The 17,413-nt window shown below is 36.2% G+C and overlaps 1 long non-coding RNA gene across 9 annotated transcripts in view; it reads left to right on the forward strand.

Moving 5' to 3' along the window:
* LOC102899731 overlaps positions 1–17,413 on the forward strand; it is a 230,005-nt gene that overhangs the window by 101,566 nt on the left and 111,026 nt on the right. For all 9 annotated transcript variants that reach the window (XR_006596934.1, XR_006596932.1, XR_006596933.1 and 6 more), the window contains 2 exons: positions 4,516–4,625; positions 6,807–6,860. This is a non-coding gene — a long non-coding RNA (uncharacterized LOC102899731). The remainder of the gene's footprint in view (positions 1–4,515; positions 4,626–6,806; positions 6,861–17,413) is intronic.

Genomic DNA, 17,413 nt, shown 5'->3' on the forward strand with positions numbered 1-17,413 from the left:
CACCTCAATTTAAAGTTGTCTGGTGTGGGGCGCCTGGGTGGCTCAGTCGGTTGAGCGTCCGACTTCAGCTCAGGTCATGATCTTGCCGTCCATGAGTTCGAGCCCCACGTCAGGCTCTGTGCGGACAGCTCAGAGCCTGGAGCCTGGAGCCTGTTTCAGATTCTGTGTCTCCCTCTGTCTCTGACCCTCCCCCATTCATGCTCTGTCTCTCTTTGTCTCAAAAATAAATAAACATTTAAAAAAATTAAATAAAAAAGAATAAAGTCTGGTGTTTTTCTCATGGTTAGACTGGGGTTGTGGGTGTTTGGGAGGATGAGGATGAAGATGAAGTATGGTTCTCATCATATTAAGTGTATTTGCTATCAACTTGGCTTATCACTGATGATATTAACCTTGATCACCTGATCAAGGGAATGTTTGTCAGGTTTCTTCACTGTAAACACACTTTTATCTCTTTATTCTTTTACTTTCCATACTCTACTCTTTGTAAACAAGTGACTAAGTGCAGCCCAAAATCAAGAGGAGGAGGGAGTTAAGCTTCACCTTCTTGAAGAGGAAAGTACCCACATAAACTATTTTGGAATTCTTTTGTATGGGAGCTTTGTCTCTTTCCCTTTAACTTATTTTTTAAGTCATTTATTTATATCAGTATAGACTTATAGATATTAATTATATACTTTGAGTTATAATTCAATACTATGCTATTTATTTTGCTCTTAAATTGTTTAGTTTTAACTATTGGGACTTTTTTTTTTTTTTTTTTTTGGTTGGCTCCTGTGTCCCATTATTTAGTTTTTGGATGTTTCCTTACTTTCTGACACTACAAGATGCTCCAGTATCATCTTGTATTTTCCCTCACCTAGTCTTAGAATTGGTCATTCTACAAAGGATCCCTGATTTCTTTTATTGGAGAATGGTATTAGAAACCAAGTTCTGAAATGTTTGTTGAAAATGTTTGTTGCCACTGGAGTATCATTGCTTCTAAGCCCTGGACAGAACTAAAAAATATTTGTATGTGTACTAACCTGTGTATGTACACATTTGCATCATCATTGCTTTACCCATCTCTATCTATAGTAACCTAAAACAGTTTATACTGGGGGCTGAGTGGCTCAGTTGGTTAAGTGTCTGACTCTTGATTTTGGCTCAGGTCATGATCTCATGGTTCATGAATTTGAGCACTGCGTCAGGCTTCATGGTGACAGCGTGGAGCCTGCTTGGGATTCTGCCTGCCTCTCCCCTGCTTACTCTCTATCTCTCTCTCAAAAACAGAAAACAAGAAACAAACAAAACCCAGTTCATACTGATGTCTTCCAATCTAATCTAGCATGCAGTGTTCCTTCTTGCCTTCTCCTTTTACATCTCTACATTCTTCTTTTCCAGTAGTGAGAAGCCTCCTCCCACCATCAGCCATACATTTACTAATTTGTTCAATCCTAGCACGTGTGTAACAGTTTCAGAATCATTAGCTTTTACTCCATTATGAAATGACAGTATTTATGTCGTTCCTTTTTGCTTTAGTTTTACAGTGTCCAGTCAAAGGTGTAAGAGTTATTGAAAGGTGATTTTCAAGAAAGTGCTTAAACTTTACTCTTAAAAAATGTTTTGAAATTATACAAAATATATACAACTACATTATTATTATGAAAGATTGAGGGAATGTAGAGGATAAGACACAAAACATGGCTAGGAGTTTGGTTTATATCTTTCTTATTTTTTTTTTTTTAATGTTTATTCATTTTTGAGAGAGCATGAGCAGGGAAGGGGCAGAGAGAGAGGGAAACACAGAATCAGGAAATAAACATGTCATGCTCTCTCTGACAGCTGTAGGAGAGAATATTCCTTTCTTTTTCTAGCTTCTGGTGTTCGTTGGTAATACCTGGTGTTTTTTGGTTGGTAGATGCAGTGCTCCAGGCACTCGACCATCATGTCCCTACGTATCTTCGCAATATCTTCTCTCTGTGGGTGCCCCTGCTTACACAATGTTTCTCTCTCTTGTAAGGACACCACTCATATTGGATTGGGGCCATTCGACTTGTGAATGATCTCATCTTAACTAATCTGCAATTAACATTTTGTTTTTCAAATAAGGTCACATTCTGAGGTACTGGGGGGATAGGGCTTTACCACAACTTTTAGGGGGACACAATTCTACCTGTAGCATTGACTTCTCATTTTTTTGCTATCAAAGCCATTAAAATGAGAACGATTGTGAGTACTTTTTTGTGTATGTGTGTGATAGTCTTCAGACAGAGTTTCAGAAGAGGAATTATCAGGTCAAATGGTGTGTGCCTTATATTTTTGTAACATTCTGCAAAATTGTCTTTACAAAAAGATTCATTCATTTGCCATCTTCCCAACACTGTGTGAGAGAGCCCGTTCCACACATGCCTATGAATACTCACTGTTATTGTTTAAAAAAAAAATATTGCCTTTCTATTGGGACAAAACATGATCTTAATAAAGTGGCAGATACAATATTTCCCTTTTTGGCTCTAAAGTAGCTTTGATTGTGTTCTAAATCTTTCAAAGCCTATTTTAACTTTTTTTCCTTCAGAACCCAGAGGGGCAAAAAAAAGCTAACTCTTGGGTCTCAGTATCAGAGAGACCCATTCTTCCTTCTGTCCTCTCATCTGTCATCTGGGCTCTGCTCCAATCTCAAATTCTTTATATCTTTTCCCAACTAAAAACAAATAAAAGTGGAAAAAATCTCCTGGATACATCAATGGATGCAAAAAGGTGTTGGGGATGGGGTTGATAAGTGCTATTTATGCTAGCAATTTCTGAGCTTCAGTTAAACTGGTTAAAATTTCCATTAATCACCCCTTATTTCCTAGTTAGACTTTTGTAGACTCTTGCAAAAGTGACCATTGTCATCTAAGAACACATCCTCAGAGTTTGGGGAGGGTACAGTAGCAGTTTTTCCAGGGATAGTGACTCCCATGTATGATTTACCATCTCTTGTGAGGCCTCTGGTACCTGTACCTGTGCTTGATGCATAGAACTCCAGACACAGTTGATGAAACCATGAATAAGGGGAAATTTTTACATCATAGCCACCTACATCAACCTGCTTTCTCCCTCTACCAGGTGAAAGTCTCCTTCTATTTTGAAAGAGAAGCATCCCTATCTTCACCGTGGCAGGCCAAAACTCTACAAAGGTTAACAGATGTCCAGTAGATTTTCAGAGGATTGCCCTAGAGAACTGAGTATTAACCAGTATGTGAAAGAATTGCCTAAAGCCAGGAGAAGAACCCACCAAAAAATTAGGGGGAACAGTAACCAAGGCTCAGATAGGGTCAGGGGTAGAATCTGCTCCCATCAGCTACAGTGGAAAACCTCAAAATCCACAGGGTAGTGGACAGAGGAGTTTAGTACTAGAGTAAACACAGCACTTGTCCCACCTAACAAATGTTGAAAACAAGACCCAAAAGGATTAAGTAAAACTCAGAAATGTTTATAGGAATACAAAAATATCCAGGAACCAAAGAGCTAACATTCACAATTTCAGGGATCAGTGAAAAATTACCATGCAAAGAAGCAGGCAGATATCATGCATAATGAGGAGAAAAATCAGTTAATTAAAACTGACCCAGGGTGGCACAGATATTACCACCAGCAGATAAGGACATTAAAATAGTTTTACTGCAATCTATGCCATAGTTTAAAAAGCTAAAGGGAAGATTAAATGTGTTGAGACATAAAAGATTAAAAAAAGCAAATCAAATTTCTAGAGATGAAAACTCTAACGTCTGAGAGAAAAAATACACTGGAGGAGGGGCACTCAGTCAGTTAAGTGTCTGGCTCTTGATTTTGGCTCAGACCATGATCTCACGGTTGTAGAACTGAGCCCCACATCAGGCTCTGTGCTGATGGTGCAGGTCCTGCTTGGGATTCTCTCTCTCTCTCTCTCTGCCCCTACACCCCCGCCCCTCAAAATAAATAAATAAATAAATAAATAAATAAATAAATAAATAAATAAAAACTTAAAAAAATACACTGGAGGAAATACAAACTAAATATCGCAGAAGAAAATATTAACAAACCTGCAGACTGAAATAGAAACTATCCAAAATGAAACATAGAGTATAACTTTAAAAAGGAACAGAGTATTAGTTATGAGAAAAAACTTCAAGAAACCTAATGTGCATGTAATTTAAGTCCCTGAAGGAATTTAGAAAAAATATTTGAAGAAATAATGGCTGAAAATTTCCAAATTTGATGAAGATCATAACCTATAGATCCAAAAATTTCAATAATCTCTAATCACAAGAAACAGAAAATGGCATCATGGCACATAATAAATTGCTCAAAACCAGTGGTTTTGAAAAGAAAAATATGAAAGCAGCCAGGATGAAAAAACATGTTATGTATATAGAGGAACAAGAATAAGCATGACACCAGATTTCTTTTAAAAAAACAAGTCACATTTAAGAATACAGTGAAGCAACAACTTTAAGGTACCAGAACGAAAAGCTAGAATTCTATATCCAGCAAAATGTTTCTCATCAGCAGATTTGTGGTACAAGAAGTGCTAAAGGAAGTCTTTCGACAAGAAAATGATACCAGATAAAATTGTGCATCTACACAAAGGAATAAAGGCCCAGGAAATGCCAATTGCATAGGTAAGTATACGACTTTTTTTCTGTTATTTACATTTTTAAAAAGATAACTAACTAAACAAAATTAATAATCGTGTATGTGGGGATAATACATATGTAGGACCAAAATGTAGGACAAAAAGATCAGAAGGGTTGCCTAGGGAGAAATGGAAATATACTCTTGTAAGGTTCTGATGCTATATGTGAAGTGACATACTATCACTTGAAGATAGTGATAAGTTAAAATGAGTCCTTGGTGATGGCCCTTAAGCCACCATTAAGATAATAAGACAAAGATTTATAGCTAATAAATTGGAAAAGGAGAAAAAAAAGGAACCATAGAAAAGGATTAATCCAAAGGAAGTCTGAGAAAAGGAAGAGAGAGAGAACCAAGAACAGGTGGGACAAATAGAAAACAAATATCAAGATGGTAGATTTAGACCTAATGCTACCAATAATCACATTACATACAATTGGTTTAAGGTCATAATGGGACATTATAAAGGTGCAGGTATTGGTTTTCCACAAATATTCTTCCCCTTTCTCAAATAATAAAACTTCTGGCTACTACCTGTGTACGTGATTGCCCAATAGAGACAACATTTCCCAGCCACCCTTGCAGCCAAATGTAGCCATATGACTACATCCTGGCCAAAGATCCAAAAACACAAGCGTTGTGTACATTTCTAAGATGTGCCCCGAAAAGGAGTGGTCTTGTGCACTCTATTTTTTCCCCTTTTCCACAGTTTGGGAGATGGTGAGAGCCATCTTAGCCAACGTGGACCATCTTGTAATCGGATAAAGAAGCGACATGTCAAGAATGGCAGGGTTACACTACCAACCCTTGGCTGTATGCCTCTGAACTACTTCAAGAGAGAACAATAAACTTCTACCACATACAAGCTGCTTTCTTAATATGGTTTACCCCAAAGCATACTCTGAGATAAGGACTTGTTTGCCATTAATTTATTTGGGAAGTCATCCTAGGAAGCAAAGGCAAGAGAGAAAAGGCAATAAAGGATGCACTGATGTGTGGGTAACTGCTGGAGGCACATCCTATGGGATATGCCCCAAGAAACTCACCTTAAAATAACCCAGCACTATTCAGGGATTCTGGGACATTTACTGACTAACTCCCTTTCCCACTGGATGGTGTTTCTTCCCTAGGGTATTTACTCTCCAGGGCTGTCACTTTTCCAGAAACTGCCTTCATGTGCCACTTCAGGTGAAGCTATCAGCAGTGTGGGGTAGCATCATGTCTGGGTAATAGAGTATTATTCTTGTGAGTGTGTTTTCTCATGTAAAAGTAGCCCAGCTGTCACAATTAAAATGGAAAATTTCTGGGGCACCTGGGTGGCTCAGTCAGTTGAGTATCCAACTTCGGCCCAGGTCATGATCTCATGGCTCATGGGTTTGAGCCCCACATCGGGCTCAGTGCTGACAACTCAGAGCCTGAAGCCTATTTTGGATTCTGTGTCTGCCCCTCTCTCTCTGCCCCTCCCCTGCTTGCACTCTGTCACTCTCTCTCTCTCTCTCAAAAATAAATAAACATAAAAAATTTAAAAACATGGAAAATTTCTAATAAGAAAATTGTAATTATTTACTATTTTGCTCCAGAGATATTGGACTCAATCCTTTAAAAATAGTGCAGAATCACTACTTTTTTGATATTACTTTATGGAATAAGAATAAGCATTAAGCACTCAGATTTGTGTAATCAACTAACACTTCACAAATTTGGTGTAAAAGCATTAATTTATGGCCTTTGTAATTTTAGTAATTACCTATTTTCCATTATTTTATTAAAATTTTCAAGGTCTAGCTGGTCATTTCTTTTACTATTTATTATGGATATTCTGACATCATGAGTTAGGTAATAATACCATAAATTCTCAGCTTCTTTACTTGTTTTGTCACATCACAAATTCCCAGACACCATACCTTAAATATTTTTACTAGTAAGCGTAGTATGTGTTTTATGTTGGGGTAATAAGTTATGTGCCCAGTACGTGGCCTCTGGTTTCTCATTTAATGCACAGTAGGTGTAAATTAATATATCACAGCACAGCTTTTCTGAGGGCTATAACTAGACTGTGCCTACAGCTGGTTTGCAGTAGAGAAAAGTCTCTTCTAAAAGAGCTACCACTTTGTGCTCATGTCCAAAATTTAAAGATTTCCTTCTTGGATGTGCCATATGTTTTACAGATTCTACTTTGTAGAACTTTTAAAAAAGGTCTTGGAGAAGCTCAAGAGTTTCAGGTAAGGAATTGTTTATTTTTACATTGCTCGTAATTGGGAAGTTAATTTTTCATTACTAAGGTTTGACAAATATGTACTATAGGGAGATACTAACATAAGATCTGATAGACATTTCAAAGTTATTTTGGGGGGCACGAAGGATGCTAATAGTTTTTAAAGTTATATTTTGTGAATGTATAAATGGAAATCAGGATATCATTCAAAAATGAATGACTACCATTTAATTTTTAAAAAACATTTCTTTAATGACTACATTTGGATGTACCATTCAAGCCAGTTTTAACACACCTAAGATTTTGGAAATGAGGTTATACAGTTATCCCTTCCATTAAAACAAAGGTTTCAGAATCCAGTACTGCTAGATTCCATCATTACTGCCCAAACCAGATATAAGATATCAGCAACTATATAAGTAAGGTGAAGACTTCCAATGACAAGAATAATTTGAAAGTATACATGATCAGAGTCTTCTGGTGTGACAGCTGATGGTGGATGAAATGGTACTTATTTTCAGGATATGAGTTTTACAGTTATAGAATAATGCTGTAAGATGAAGTTGCAAGAAAAATCATTATTATATACACTGTTCTTGGGAGTATCAGTCAGTGTAAACTTATATATAGGGTAATTTGGTAATATTTCTCAAAAAACAAAATGTGTCTTTGGTCTAGCAATTCCGTTGCTAAGAACTTATCTTACTTGAACTAACATACAAAAATAATGTGTACATGGATGCCCATTTCTGCAGATTGTAATGCAAGAACTAGAAGGAACTTAAATATATGTCAACAGGAAATTAAGTAAGTTATAGAACAATCATGCGTGTGATGACATTGAACTATTACAAAGAATGAAGTTTATTTTTATGTACCAATGTGGAAATTTTCCAAAATATATTTTTAAGGGAGAAAAGAATGCAGAAAAGCAGGCATATTATGTTTCTCACATGCATAAAACAAATATGTGTGTGTATATTTGTATTCTTGTATATATCCCCCAATTTTCTATAATGAAACCCAAGAAACTATAATTTTATAGTTCATCCTGCAGAGTAAGACTTGAGTTTGGAGTACAGAGAGTTATTTATTTTTTGCTTCCTGCCTTCAGTCTATTTGAATTTATAAAAAGAAAGTCATGTGCGTATGTAGTTTTTATAATAAAAAATTACATTAAAAATAAAATTGAACTATTTTTAAAGACCTCCAACTTACTGATAATGAAACTATAGACAAAAATAATAACATAGGTTCATTGGAGGCGCCTGAGTGGCTCAGTCAGTTAAGTATCCGACTTCGGCTCAAGTCATGATCTCACGGTTTGTGAGTTCGAGCCCCGCGTTGTCGGGCTCTGGGCTGACAGCTCAGAGCCTGGAGCCTGCTTCACATTCTGTGTCTCCCTCTGTCTGTGCCTCTGCTGCTTGCACTCTGTCTCTTGCATTGTCTCAAAAATAAATAAACATTAAAAAAAATTAAAAAAAAAAAACCACATAGGTTCATTGATATTCTAATCCTAATCTTATTCAAACACACTACCTCCAAGGAATGACTTGGGTAAATTGATTTTTTCAGTGTTTAATATTTATTTTTGAGAGAGAGAGAGAGCATGAGCCAGGGAGGGGCACAGAGAGAGGGAGACACAGAGTCTGAAGCAGGATTTAGGCTCTGAGCTGACAGCACAGAACCCACTGGGGGACTCGAACCCACAAAGCGTGAGATCATGACCCGAGTGGAAGTAGGACACTTAACTGACTGAGTCACCCAGGCGCCCTGGTAAATTGGTATTTGATGACTTTTAGTTGTCTCTGATTTTACTTCTTTCATTTGGTTTGTTTGGTTTGTTTATTTACTTAATTCTGGTTTTTTGAGAGTAATCATTTTTCCTGATCTTTTTCTTATAAAATAATACTGGTTTACTAAAGAAGTCTATATAAGTTATAACCACATTTTGCAGGCATGGTTTAGTTTTCCAGTGTGTTAAGTTACAAAATAGCCACAGGCAAATTCCATTCTGGCAAATTCTCCATTATGAGTACTAAGGGATTGGAATGGGTTCTGGGGAGAGTTGCTACAGGATTTGCTAGCCATTGTCTCCATGGGGATCATGGGCTCCTATCTTTCTTTACTGAATTTAGTCTCTGAAAACGGGGCCTGAATATGATGTAGAAAGTTCCTCTCCAAGAAGAGTCCTTGCTTTGTTGCTCAAGCTGCGTGGGTGTTTTGAGAACCACTTCTAGTCTGGAAGGAGAGGCTTATTTCTTTTATGCAATTTTTATTAGTGAAGTATTTAAAAATACTTTTATTGTCATTTATATTTTGGAAAGTATTGAAAAATATAAAGATGCAAGTATCAATCCTTTTATCCATCAGCTAGTCAAACATTCACAATCACACTTTCCGGGGACAGTTGTTAATATTATATTACTATTGAGTATTTTTGTGCATTTGAAATACATAGTTGCATTAGATGTATCTATCACCTTATACTCTTTTTTATCTAAATTATATGCCTTTCCTCTCATTGTTGAAAACTGTTCCTAAACATAAATTTTCACAGATGCTTAATATTCCATTCTGAATTTACCATGTTTTGCTCCATTGGTCTAAATTTGGATATTTAAGTCAATTTCATTAAAAATTTTTATCCATTATAAAGAAGGCTGCTAATAAAATTTTCTATAATAATTCGCACCTATAGTTCTGATGATAATTTTATTTGTTTCTGTTTCCTTTTTAAATTTTTGGGCATATTTTGGAATAAGGCTGCTAAAGTTTTTTTTTTTTTTTTTTTCTTACTGCAAGTTTCACATATGTACGCAGGCAAACTAGCCATCTCAGATTAAGGGAAGAGTATTACAGAGATGTCAAGGGTCACTTGAACTGTTAGCATCTGTATTTATTTATCTGCATGCATCAAAATAATGAACAAAAAACACAGGAAAAAAATTGGACTAAAATGGTTGAAATGACCATAGCTCTCATGTACAGTCATTGGTTCATCATAGTTCTCATCAAGTGCTTTATAAACAAAATAAACTTAAGTATAATCTTGAGTTGCTGTTTAATAAGTTGTTTCACTTCAGATTTCATTTGAAGTGAGAGATTTCTTGCTTAAAATATATGAAGGACCATTAAAAAGGGGATTTGACCGTCAAATGACAGCACACAGGGTTCGAGGAAAAGCCTAAGTAAGTCCTGTTTGTGTTATTTACCTCCTAAATCATGTAGAAAATCTGTTTTCTTACAGGGGAATGGAGTTGTTATGCAATTCATGCACAGGTTGATTATCCCCTTTATATGTAAGCAGTCCTCACTTTGTACAGTAGTGTGGGGCAGTAAAAATAATTGTGCAAATGATCTTAAAATCCATAGGGGGAAGAATCACGATTGTTCTGTGATCTTTAAATATTTCTTGTCAAAACATTAAAAACACCTTTACTGTTTACACATGTATATACATGGTTACATGTACATTAAGGACACATGAAAATAGTAAAAGGAATGTTTGGTACACTGTTATATAAAACATATTAATGTGTTTTATTTGTAAAACTTAGGTGTAGTTTCAACAATGCCTGTCTTCTTGTTGTATGACTTACAAGAAGGAGTAAGAAACCTTTCTATGTGTTGGCCAATTGTTGTGCTCATTTTCTTAAATGTTTATTTATTTTGAGAGAGAGAGAGAGAGAGAGAGTGAGCATGTGCATGAGCAGGGGAGGGGCAGAAAGAGAATCCCAAGCAAGGTTGCACTGTCAGAGCAGAGCTGGACACAGGGCTTGAACCCATGAACCATGAGATCATGGCCTGAGCCAAAATCAAGAGTTGGAGGCTTAACTGACTGAGCCCCCCCAGGCACCCCTGTTATATTCCTTTTAAGTTTGGATCACCTCCCCACATTCCCAAATTCCCACTCCTGTGGTTGCAGTGTTGGAAAATATATTTGAGAATTCCTTTTATGTGGAGCTTTTTTGCTGGATTCATTTCCTCTGGGACATATTTATGCTTTTTATCACAATCATTTTTCCCATTTACATTTGTCTTCATGAAGCAGAACTATACACTTCACTGCCTGTGCATGAGTTGAGTAACAGATGCTCCGTGATCGATCACCAACAAACTTTGAAAAGAAGTGACATGATTGCTTTCTAATCATGATGCATGTCTTTTAGTTATGTCGTGATTTGTGGACCGAAGACCTAGCAGAGAAGTTAAAACTTCATGTAATGGCACTGAATGTATGTGATAACTGAAAATTGAATTTTTGGAGGACGTGTGTTATTTAACTGATCCATGGTAACTGAAATTTCTGTATATGCGAATCATGCAAAGTCGGGACTGCCTGTATTCTCTGCTTAAACTGGACTGTCATAATTCTGTCGGAGTTTCTGAGACTGGAGTTAAATGAATTAATATTCATCACAAAACAAAGTGAAAGTCTAATTATCTTGTTTAGTATGCCAGTGAATGTTATTTTCTGACATGATTCCTGGGTCAAACATTTAAAAAAATTTTTTAACAGAGAGAGAGAGAGAGAGAGAGAGAGAGTGAGAATGACTGGGAGAGGGGCAGATAGAGAGGAAGACACAAAATCTGAAGCAGGCTCCAGGTTCTGAGCTGCCAGCGCGAAGCCTGTCGCAGGGCTCAAACTCATGAACCGCGGGATCATGACCTGAGCTGAAGTCAGACGCTTAACCTACTGAATCACCCAAGTGACCCTGGGTCAAACATTTTTATTTGTTTGTGAACTATTACAATTCTCATCTTCTGCATCATTGCTATTATTATTTTGTAAATGTTAAGTATGACCATGTAGCACTCAGAAAATTCTGAACAACGTGGCGACATTTTTAATGCATTTGCCATATACATATTAGTTAAAAGCAAGGTATAGCATTTTTAAAACCTTATTTTGAAATACAGTAAAACCTTGGATTGCGAGTAACTTGTTCTGTGGGTGTTCTGCAAGACAAGCAAACATTTCTAATAAATTTTAACTTGATAAACAAGTCATGTCGTATAAGCAGTATGTGATGCCTAATGTCACATGATCACGACTACCACAGTGGTTGTTGCAATTCACTTTGATACACAAGTTCTTTGGATTACAAGCATGTTTCCAGAACAAATTGTGCTCCAAACCCAGGTTTTACAATAATCACAGATTGATAGGAAATTTCAAAGGGGAGTACAGGGAGGTTCTGTGTACCTCTCACCCAGTTTTTCTCAGTGGTTACATCTTATGTAACTACAGCACAATATCAAGACCTGGAACACACACTGGCACAACGTATGTGTATAGTTCTGTCATTTTATCACCTGTATACATTGGTGTACCACCCAGGCAAGATGCAGAGCTAGTCTGTCACCAAAAAGTGCTCCCTCATGCTACTCCTTCAGAGCCACACCCACCTCTTCCCCTCCTCCCACCCATCTTTCACACCTGGCAACCACTGGTCTGTACTTCTGTCCTTTCAGAACTGACCACAGTTTTATTTTTTTCATTGCTGAATAGTAATCTGTGTGTGTAATATATGTTTCAATTTTGTCCGTATATTAAACAATTATATAAATTGTTCCATATTATTTTATCTTTTTGCAATTCCCAGAGAACTCAAGGTGATGTTTATGAGATGCATCCATCTTGATCATTGCTGATCTATTTTATAAATAGCCTATAGTGATAGTTTTAAGCATCCAATTCGAGAATCTTTTAACTCTTAAAATCTATTTATACTATAGCCACTACTAGAGTATTTTTATTGATTTATAGTATTTTATATTTAATTTTCGATTTACTTTTCACTTGTTTCTCTTTTTTGCTTTCTTTTGGAAAGACTTGATTGATAATTTTATTTCTCTCATTTTATTTGTAGTAATAGATTTTTTTCTGTTCTTCCAATGAATACCTCACCTTTTTAAATATGCATAGTTGTATCAAAAAATCTTTAAGTTAAGGGGTGCTGGGGGGCTCAATCGGTTAAGCATCCGACTTCGGCTCAGGTCACAATCTCAGTTTGTGAGTTTGAGCCCTGCATTGGGCTCTGTGCTGACAGCCCAGAGCCTAGAGCCTGCTACAGATTCTGCGTCTCCCTCTCTCTCTCTGCCCCTACCCAGCTTGCACTGTTTCTCTCCTTTCTCTCTCTCTCAAAAATAAACATAATTAAAAAAAATCTTTAAGTTAGTACATATCTTTACATTTTTTGCAAACTTGTAGGATACGTTCCTTGGATCACGACCTCGAATTTTTATGTGAGTATTCTATTTCCATCACTGGTTTTTGCTAACTCCCACTCTGGTAGTCTTTACTGTCATTGCTTCCACTGATTTACATTTTAGTGTCTTTTTTCTCCATTCTTTCCTGAAATCTTCTGTAGTTTATTATTACTGTAATTGATTTATTCTTCTTACTGTGATTTATTTATTACTAAAATTTTTTGGTGTGATTTGCAAGTGACAAAAAATGATCTAGTCTATGAGAATATATTTACATCATCTTTTCTCTCTTAATTTTTTTATTATGGAAATTTCAAACATATAGAAAAGTAACTAAAGAACTACGTACACCCATATGTCTATCACCTAGATTAAAAATTTTGTTAAGTTTTTGCCATATGTGCACTCTCTATCTATACACACTCATGCACGCGTGCACACACACACACACACACACACACACACGCACGTTAGCTAAACAACCTAAAAATAAATTCACAGATATCTTGATACTTGATCCCCAAATGCAAATAGCTTAGTATGCTTCTCTAAACTAAAGAGAGCTCTAATACATATAAAATGTCATTAACATATATAAAAATTTTAGCAACCATTCTCTAATATCAACTAGTACTGAGTATATATTCAGATTTTGTCAATTGTTCCAAATTTTTCAATCTCTTTTTTCAAACTGGGATCCAGCCAAAATCTACACATTGCATTTATCTGTTATATCTCTTAAATCTTCTTAATCTAGCAAAGGGTCTATGCCTTCACTATTTTCATGACATTCATTTTTGAGAATGACCCACTCATTGAATTTGCTTGATTACTTCTTTATGGTGTCAATTAACTTATTCCTCTATTTTTTGTATTTCCTATTACCTGTTCATGTATACCTTTGAGCGATATTGGAGCTGGTGTAGAATTCAAGGCTGACAGTTATTTTTCGTTTGTTAACAGTCTAACTCATATTCCTTTGCAGACAATCTGTCTTCTCTCTGATTCCTTTTAATATTTTTTTCTGCTTTGATATTCTGTAGTTCCAGCAAGAGGTATTTTGGAGTAGATTTATATTTTTATTGTGCTTTGGGTTCTTTGTGGTTTTTAAATCAAATGGTTCTTGTCATTCATTAATCATAAAATATTAATCATAAAATTGAATATTATCAAACATCATCTCATTGAATATGTTTTTTGTTTTTGTTTTTTAAGTTTATTTATTCGTTTTGAGAGAGTGCAAGTGAGGGAGTGGCAGAGAAAGAGAAGGGGAGAGAGAGAATCCCAAGCAGGCTCTGCACTGTCAGTGCAGAGGTTCAAATTCAGGAACCCTGAGATCATGACCTGTGTGGAAGTTGGACACGTAACAGATCGAGCCGACCAGTCTCCACTCATTGCATATGTTATGACTTTAGTCTTCTCTCTTTCTGGAACTTCTATATCTTGTATGTTGGACATTTTCATTTTATTTTTCCATGTTTCATCTGTTCTCTTTCATATTTCCTCTTCTCTTACCTCTTTCACTCTGTTATCCCTGGGTAGTTTCTTCAGAACTATCCTCCAGTTCTCTAATCTAAATCTCAGCAACCCCATGTACTTTGTTATTAATTCATTCTCAATTTTTAAAATTTCAATCTCGAATTCCAAAATTCTTCTTTTTATTTCTTTCTTTTTTTTTTTACAGAAGCTCTATTCCTTTTTTCCTATATCTTGATTTTTTAAATCATGTTCTGTTCTTTCCTTATAGTTTTGGCTCTTTTTATTATTTCCTTAATAACTTAAAATATACTTATTTTATAGTTTATTTAACATATTTTCTAAAGATTCTAAGTAATTTCTACATTCAACATGGAGCTCAAAGTCACAACTCTGAAATCAAGATTCACATTCTTCACCAACTGAGCCAGCTATATGCCCCTCTCATTTTATTTATTTATTTATTTATTTATTTATTTAATTTTATGTTTTATTTTTTCAGGTAAACAAATATGTTTATTTACAAACATTGAGTTATGTTGAATTCAAGAATTTGATCCATTTTTCAAAGAAACTGCACCTCTTAAAATGCTCCTTTTCACATCTGTTTAATGGATTCATTTCAACATCTTTATTTCTTAAGCAGTTGGTGTCTTACTATAAAAAAAAAGAAGGTGCAGCAAATCCAGATCCAAAGTATGCAGTCATCATAATTCATAACTGCCTCTTGTTTTCCACTGAAAATGGCACACTCTTCCCTGGGCCCTCCACATGGTGGCTCCTTGGGACCACAGAGGTTGTGGGACGCTCTGTCCCAACATAGTGCTGTTGGGACTTCTGCGAAAGGCGCAGAGACCCAAAATGGTAGAAATTCATCTTATTTGATTTTCTGAAGCTTTTGGGTTCTAATCCCCCCGTTGGTTGTATTGCTTACTGTATTAGGCTTGGAATTTGGGGTTCAGGTCAGCTTCATTGATGATTGTGTGTATATTTGTCCAGGGCCAGAGAATAATGCTGAAGGAAAACAACCGTCAATCTAGATTTCTACAGTGTTGATGCAGAGTAGCCTTGCATTTTCCTCTATCAGGTTTTTCAAATTTAAGAGTTGGGAATACATCTTCATGCTGTTATTTTTCCTATTCCATAAGATAACATAAACTGAATCTTCACTTTCTCAAATGGATTTTTACTTTTAGAATCCTGTTAGAGCCTTTGGAAGAGATGGTGTCTTTTTTTTGTCTCTGGAACTTTGGGCTGGAAAGGTTGTCTTACATTGAAGGGGCAGCCCCTTGGGGCCCTAACTTCAGGAAATGTCTTGTTTCCACCTCTTTATAGTATGTGCATTCAAGGCCACATCTCTTGTCCCCATGTGGAAATTGAAACCTTTACTTCTGGGCCCTAGGTCATACAACTGCACTACTTCTCTCTGATTGATTTCATTTGTCTCGAAAGTTGCTTGTTTGGGCTCCTCCCTGGCACCTAGATGTTTACGTTTCTTTCATTTGACCTCAGCTATGTATGTTTGTCTTTCTGTTATAGTTGTACTTAGCATTTTAATATTTTTAGTATCTTTAAATTTTATTTTATCTTTTTTTTTTTTAATTTTTTTTTCAACGTTTATTTATTTTTGGGACAGAGAGAGACAGAGCATGAACGGGGGAGGGGCAGAGAGAGAGGGAGACACAGAATCGGAAACAGGCTCCAGGCTCTGAGCCATCAGCCCAGAGCCCGACGCGGGGCTCAAACTCACGGACCGCGAGATCATGACCTGGCTGAAGTCGGATGCTTAACCGACTGCGCCACCCAGGCGCCCCAAATTTTATTTTATCTTAAGGCTACTATGTTCAAAGTCAGCCAAATATTAATTGTAAGTATATGGAAACATTGAGATTGTCGAAAATTTTATTTTTCACTGATAACGCTTGGTATTTCAGAATAAAACGTTTAAAGGGTGATACGAAACTTATTTTCATACATACTATAAACTGGGAAAATATGGGAATGTAAAATAAATTGGGAAATCAAGTGCCATGGATGTTAACACTCAGATGTTCAATTCACAAAAATAAAGGTCTTGCCATACTATTTCCAATGTTAAAGTGATTTAATTATATTTTCAATTGTAAATCAATCCAGTTTCTTATAAATAAGGGTTGGGCTGGGAAGTGGGAGGTCATAATAGGGAGCAATATAGTTACAGGTAGCTTATCATAACTTTGAGTTTCAGTTATTTCTTCCTTTGACAATTAAGGCAATAGTTCATTTTTGATGTCAGAGACGTATATCTAGTGGAAAGACATTCCAGGGGAGACACAGGTACATGAAGAAAAAGCAAGAGCACAGTGCATGTAAACAATATCATTTCCAAAGAAACATGAGTTCAGAATAAAGTCGCTTCCTCAAATGGAACAATATTTCAACCTCTGTCATTACACAGTAAGATGGGTCAAGAGGGATAACAAATGACCCAATCTTTTTAAAAATCTTGTTGAGGGGTGCATGGCTGGCTCAGTTGGTGGAACATCTGACTCTTGATCTTGGGGTTGTGAGTTTGAGCCACACACTGAGTGTAGAGATTACTTACAAAATTTTTTCTTTAAGGTTTATTTATTTTTCAGAGAGAGAGAGAGCAAGCGAGTGAGTGGGGTTGGGTAGAGAGGTAGGGAGGCACATAATCCGAAGCAGCCTCTGTGCTCTGAGTGGTCAGCAAAGAGCCTAACATGGGACTCAAATTCTCAAACCATAAGATCATGACCTGAGCCGAAGTCAGGCGCTTAACTGACTGAGCCATCCAGGTGCCCCATAAAAACAATAAAATCTTAAAAAAAAAAAAAAAAAAAGGATCTTGTTGAAGAAAAAGTTAGACAT

Source organism: Felis catus, chromosome B1 (assembly GCF_018350175.1).
Source record: "Felis catus isolate Fca126 chromosome B1, F.catus_Fca126_mat1.0, whole genome shotgun sequence".
NCBI classification, from domain to species: Eukaryota; Metazoa; Chordata; class Mammalia; order Carnivora; family Felidae; genus Felis; species Felis catus.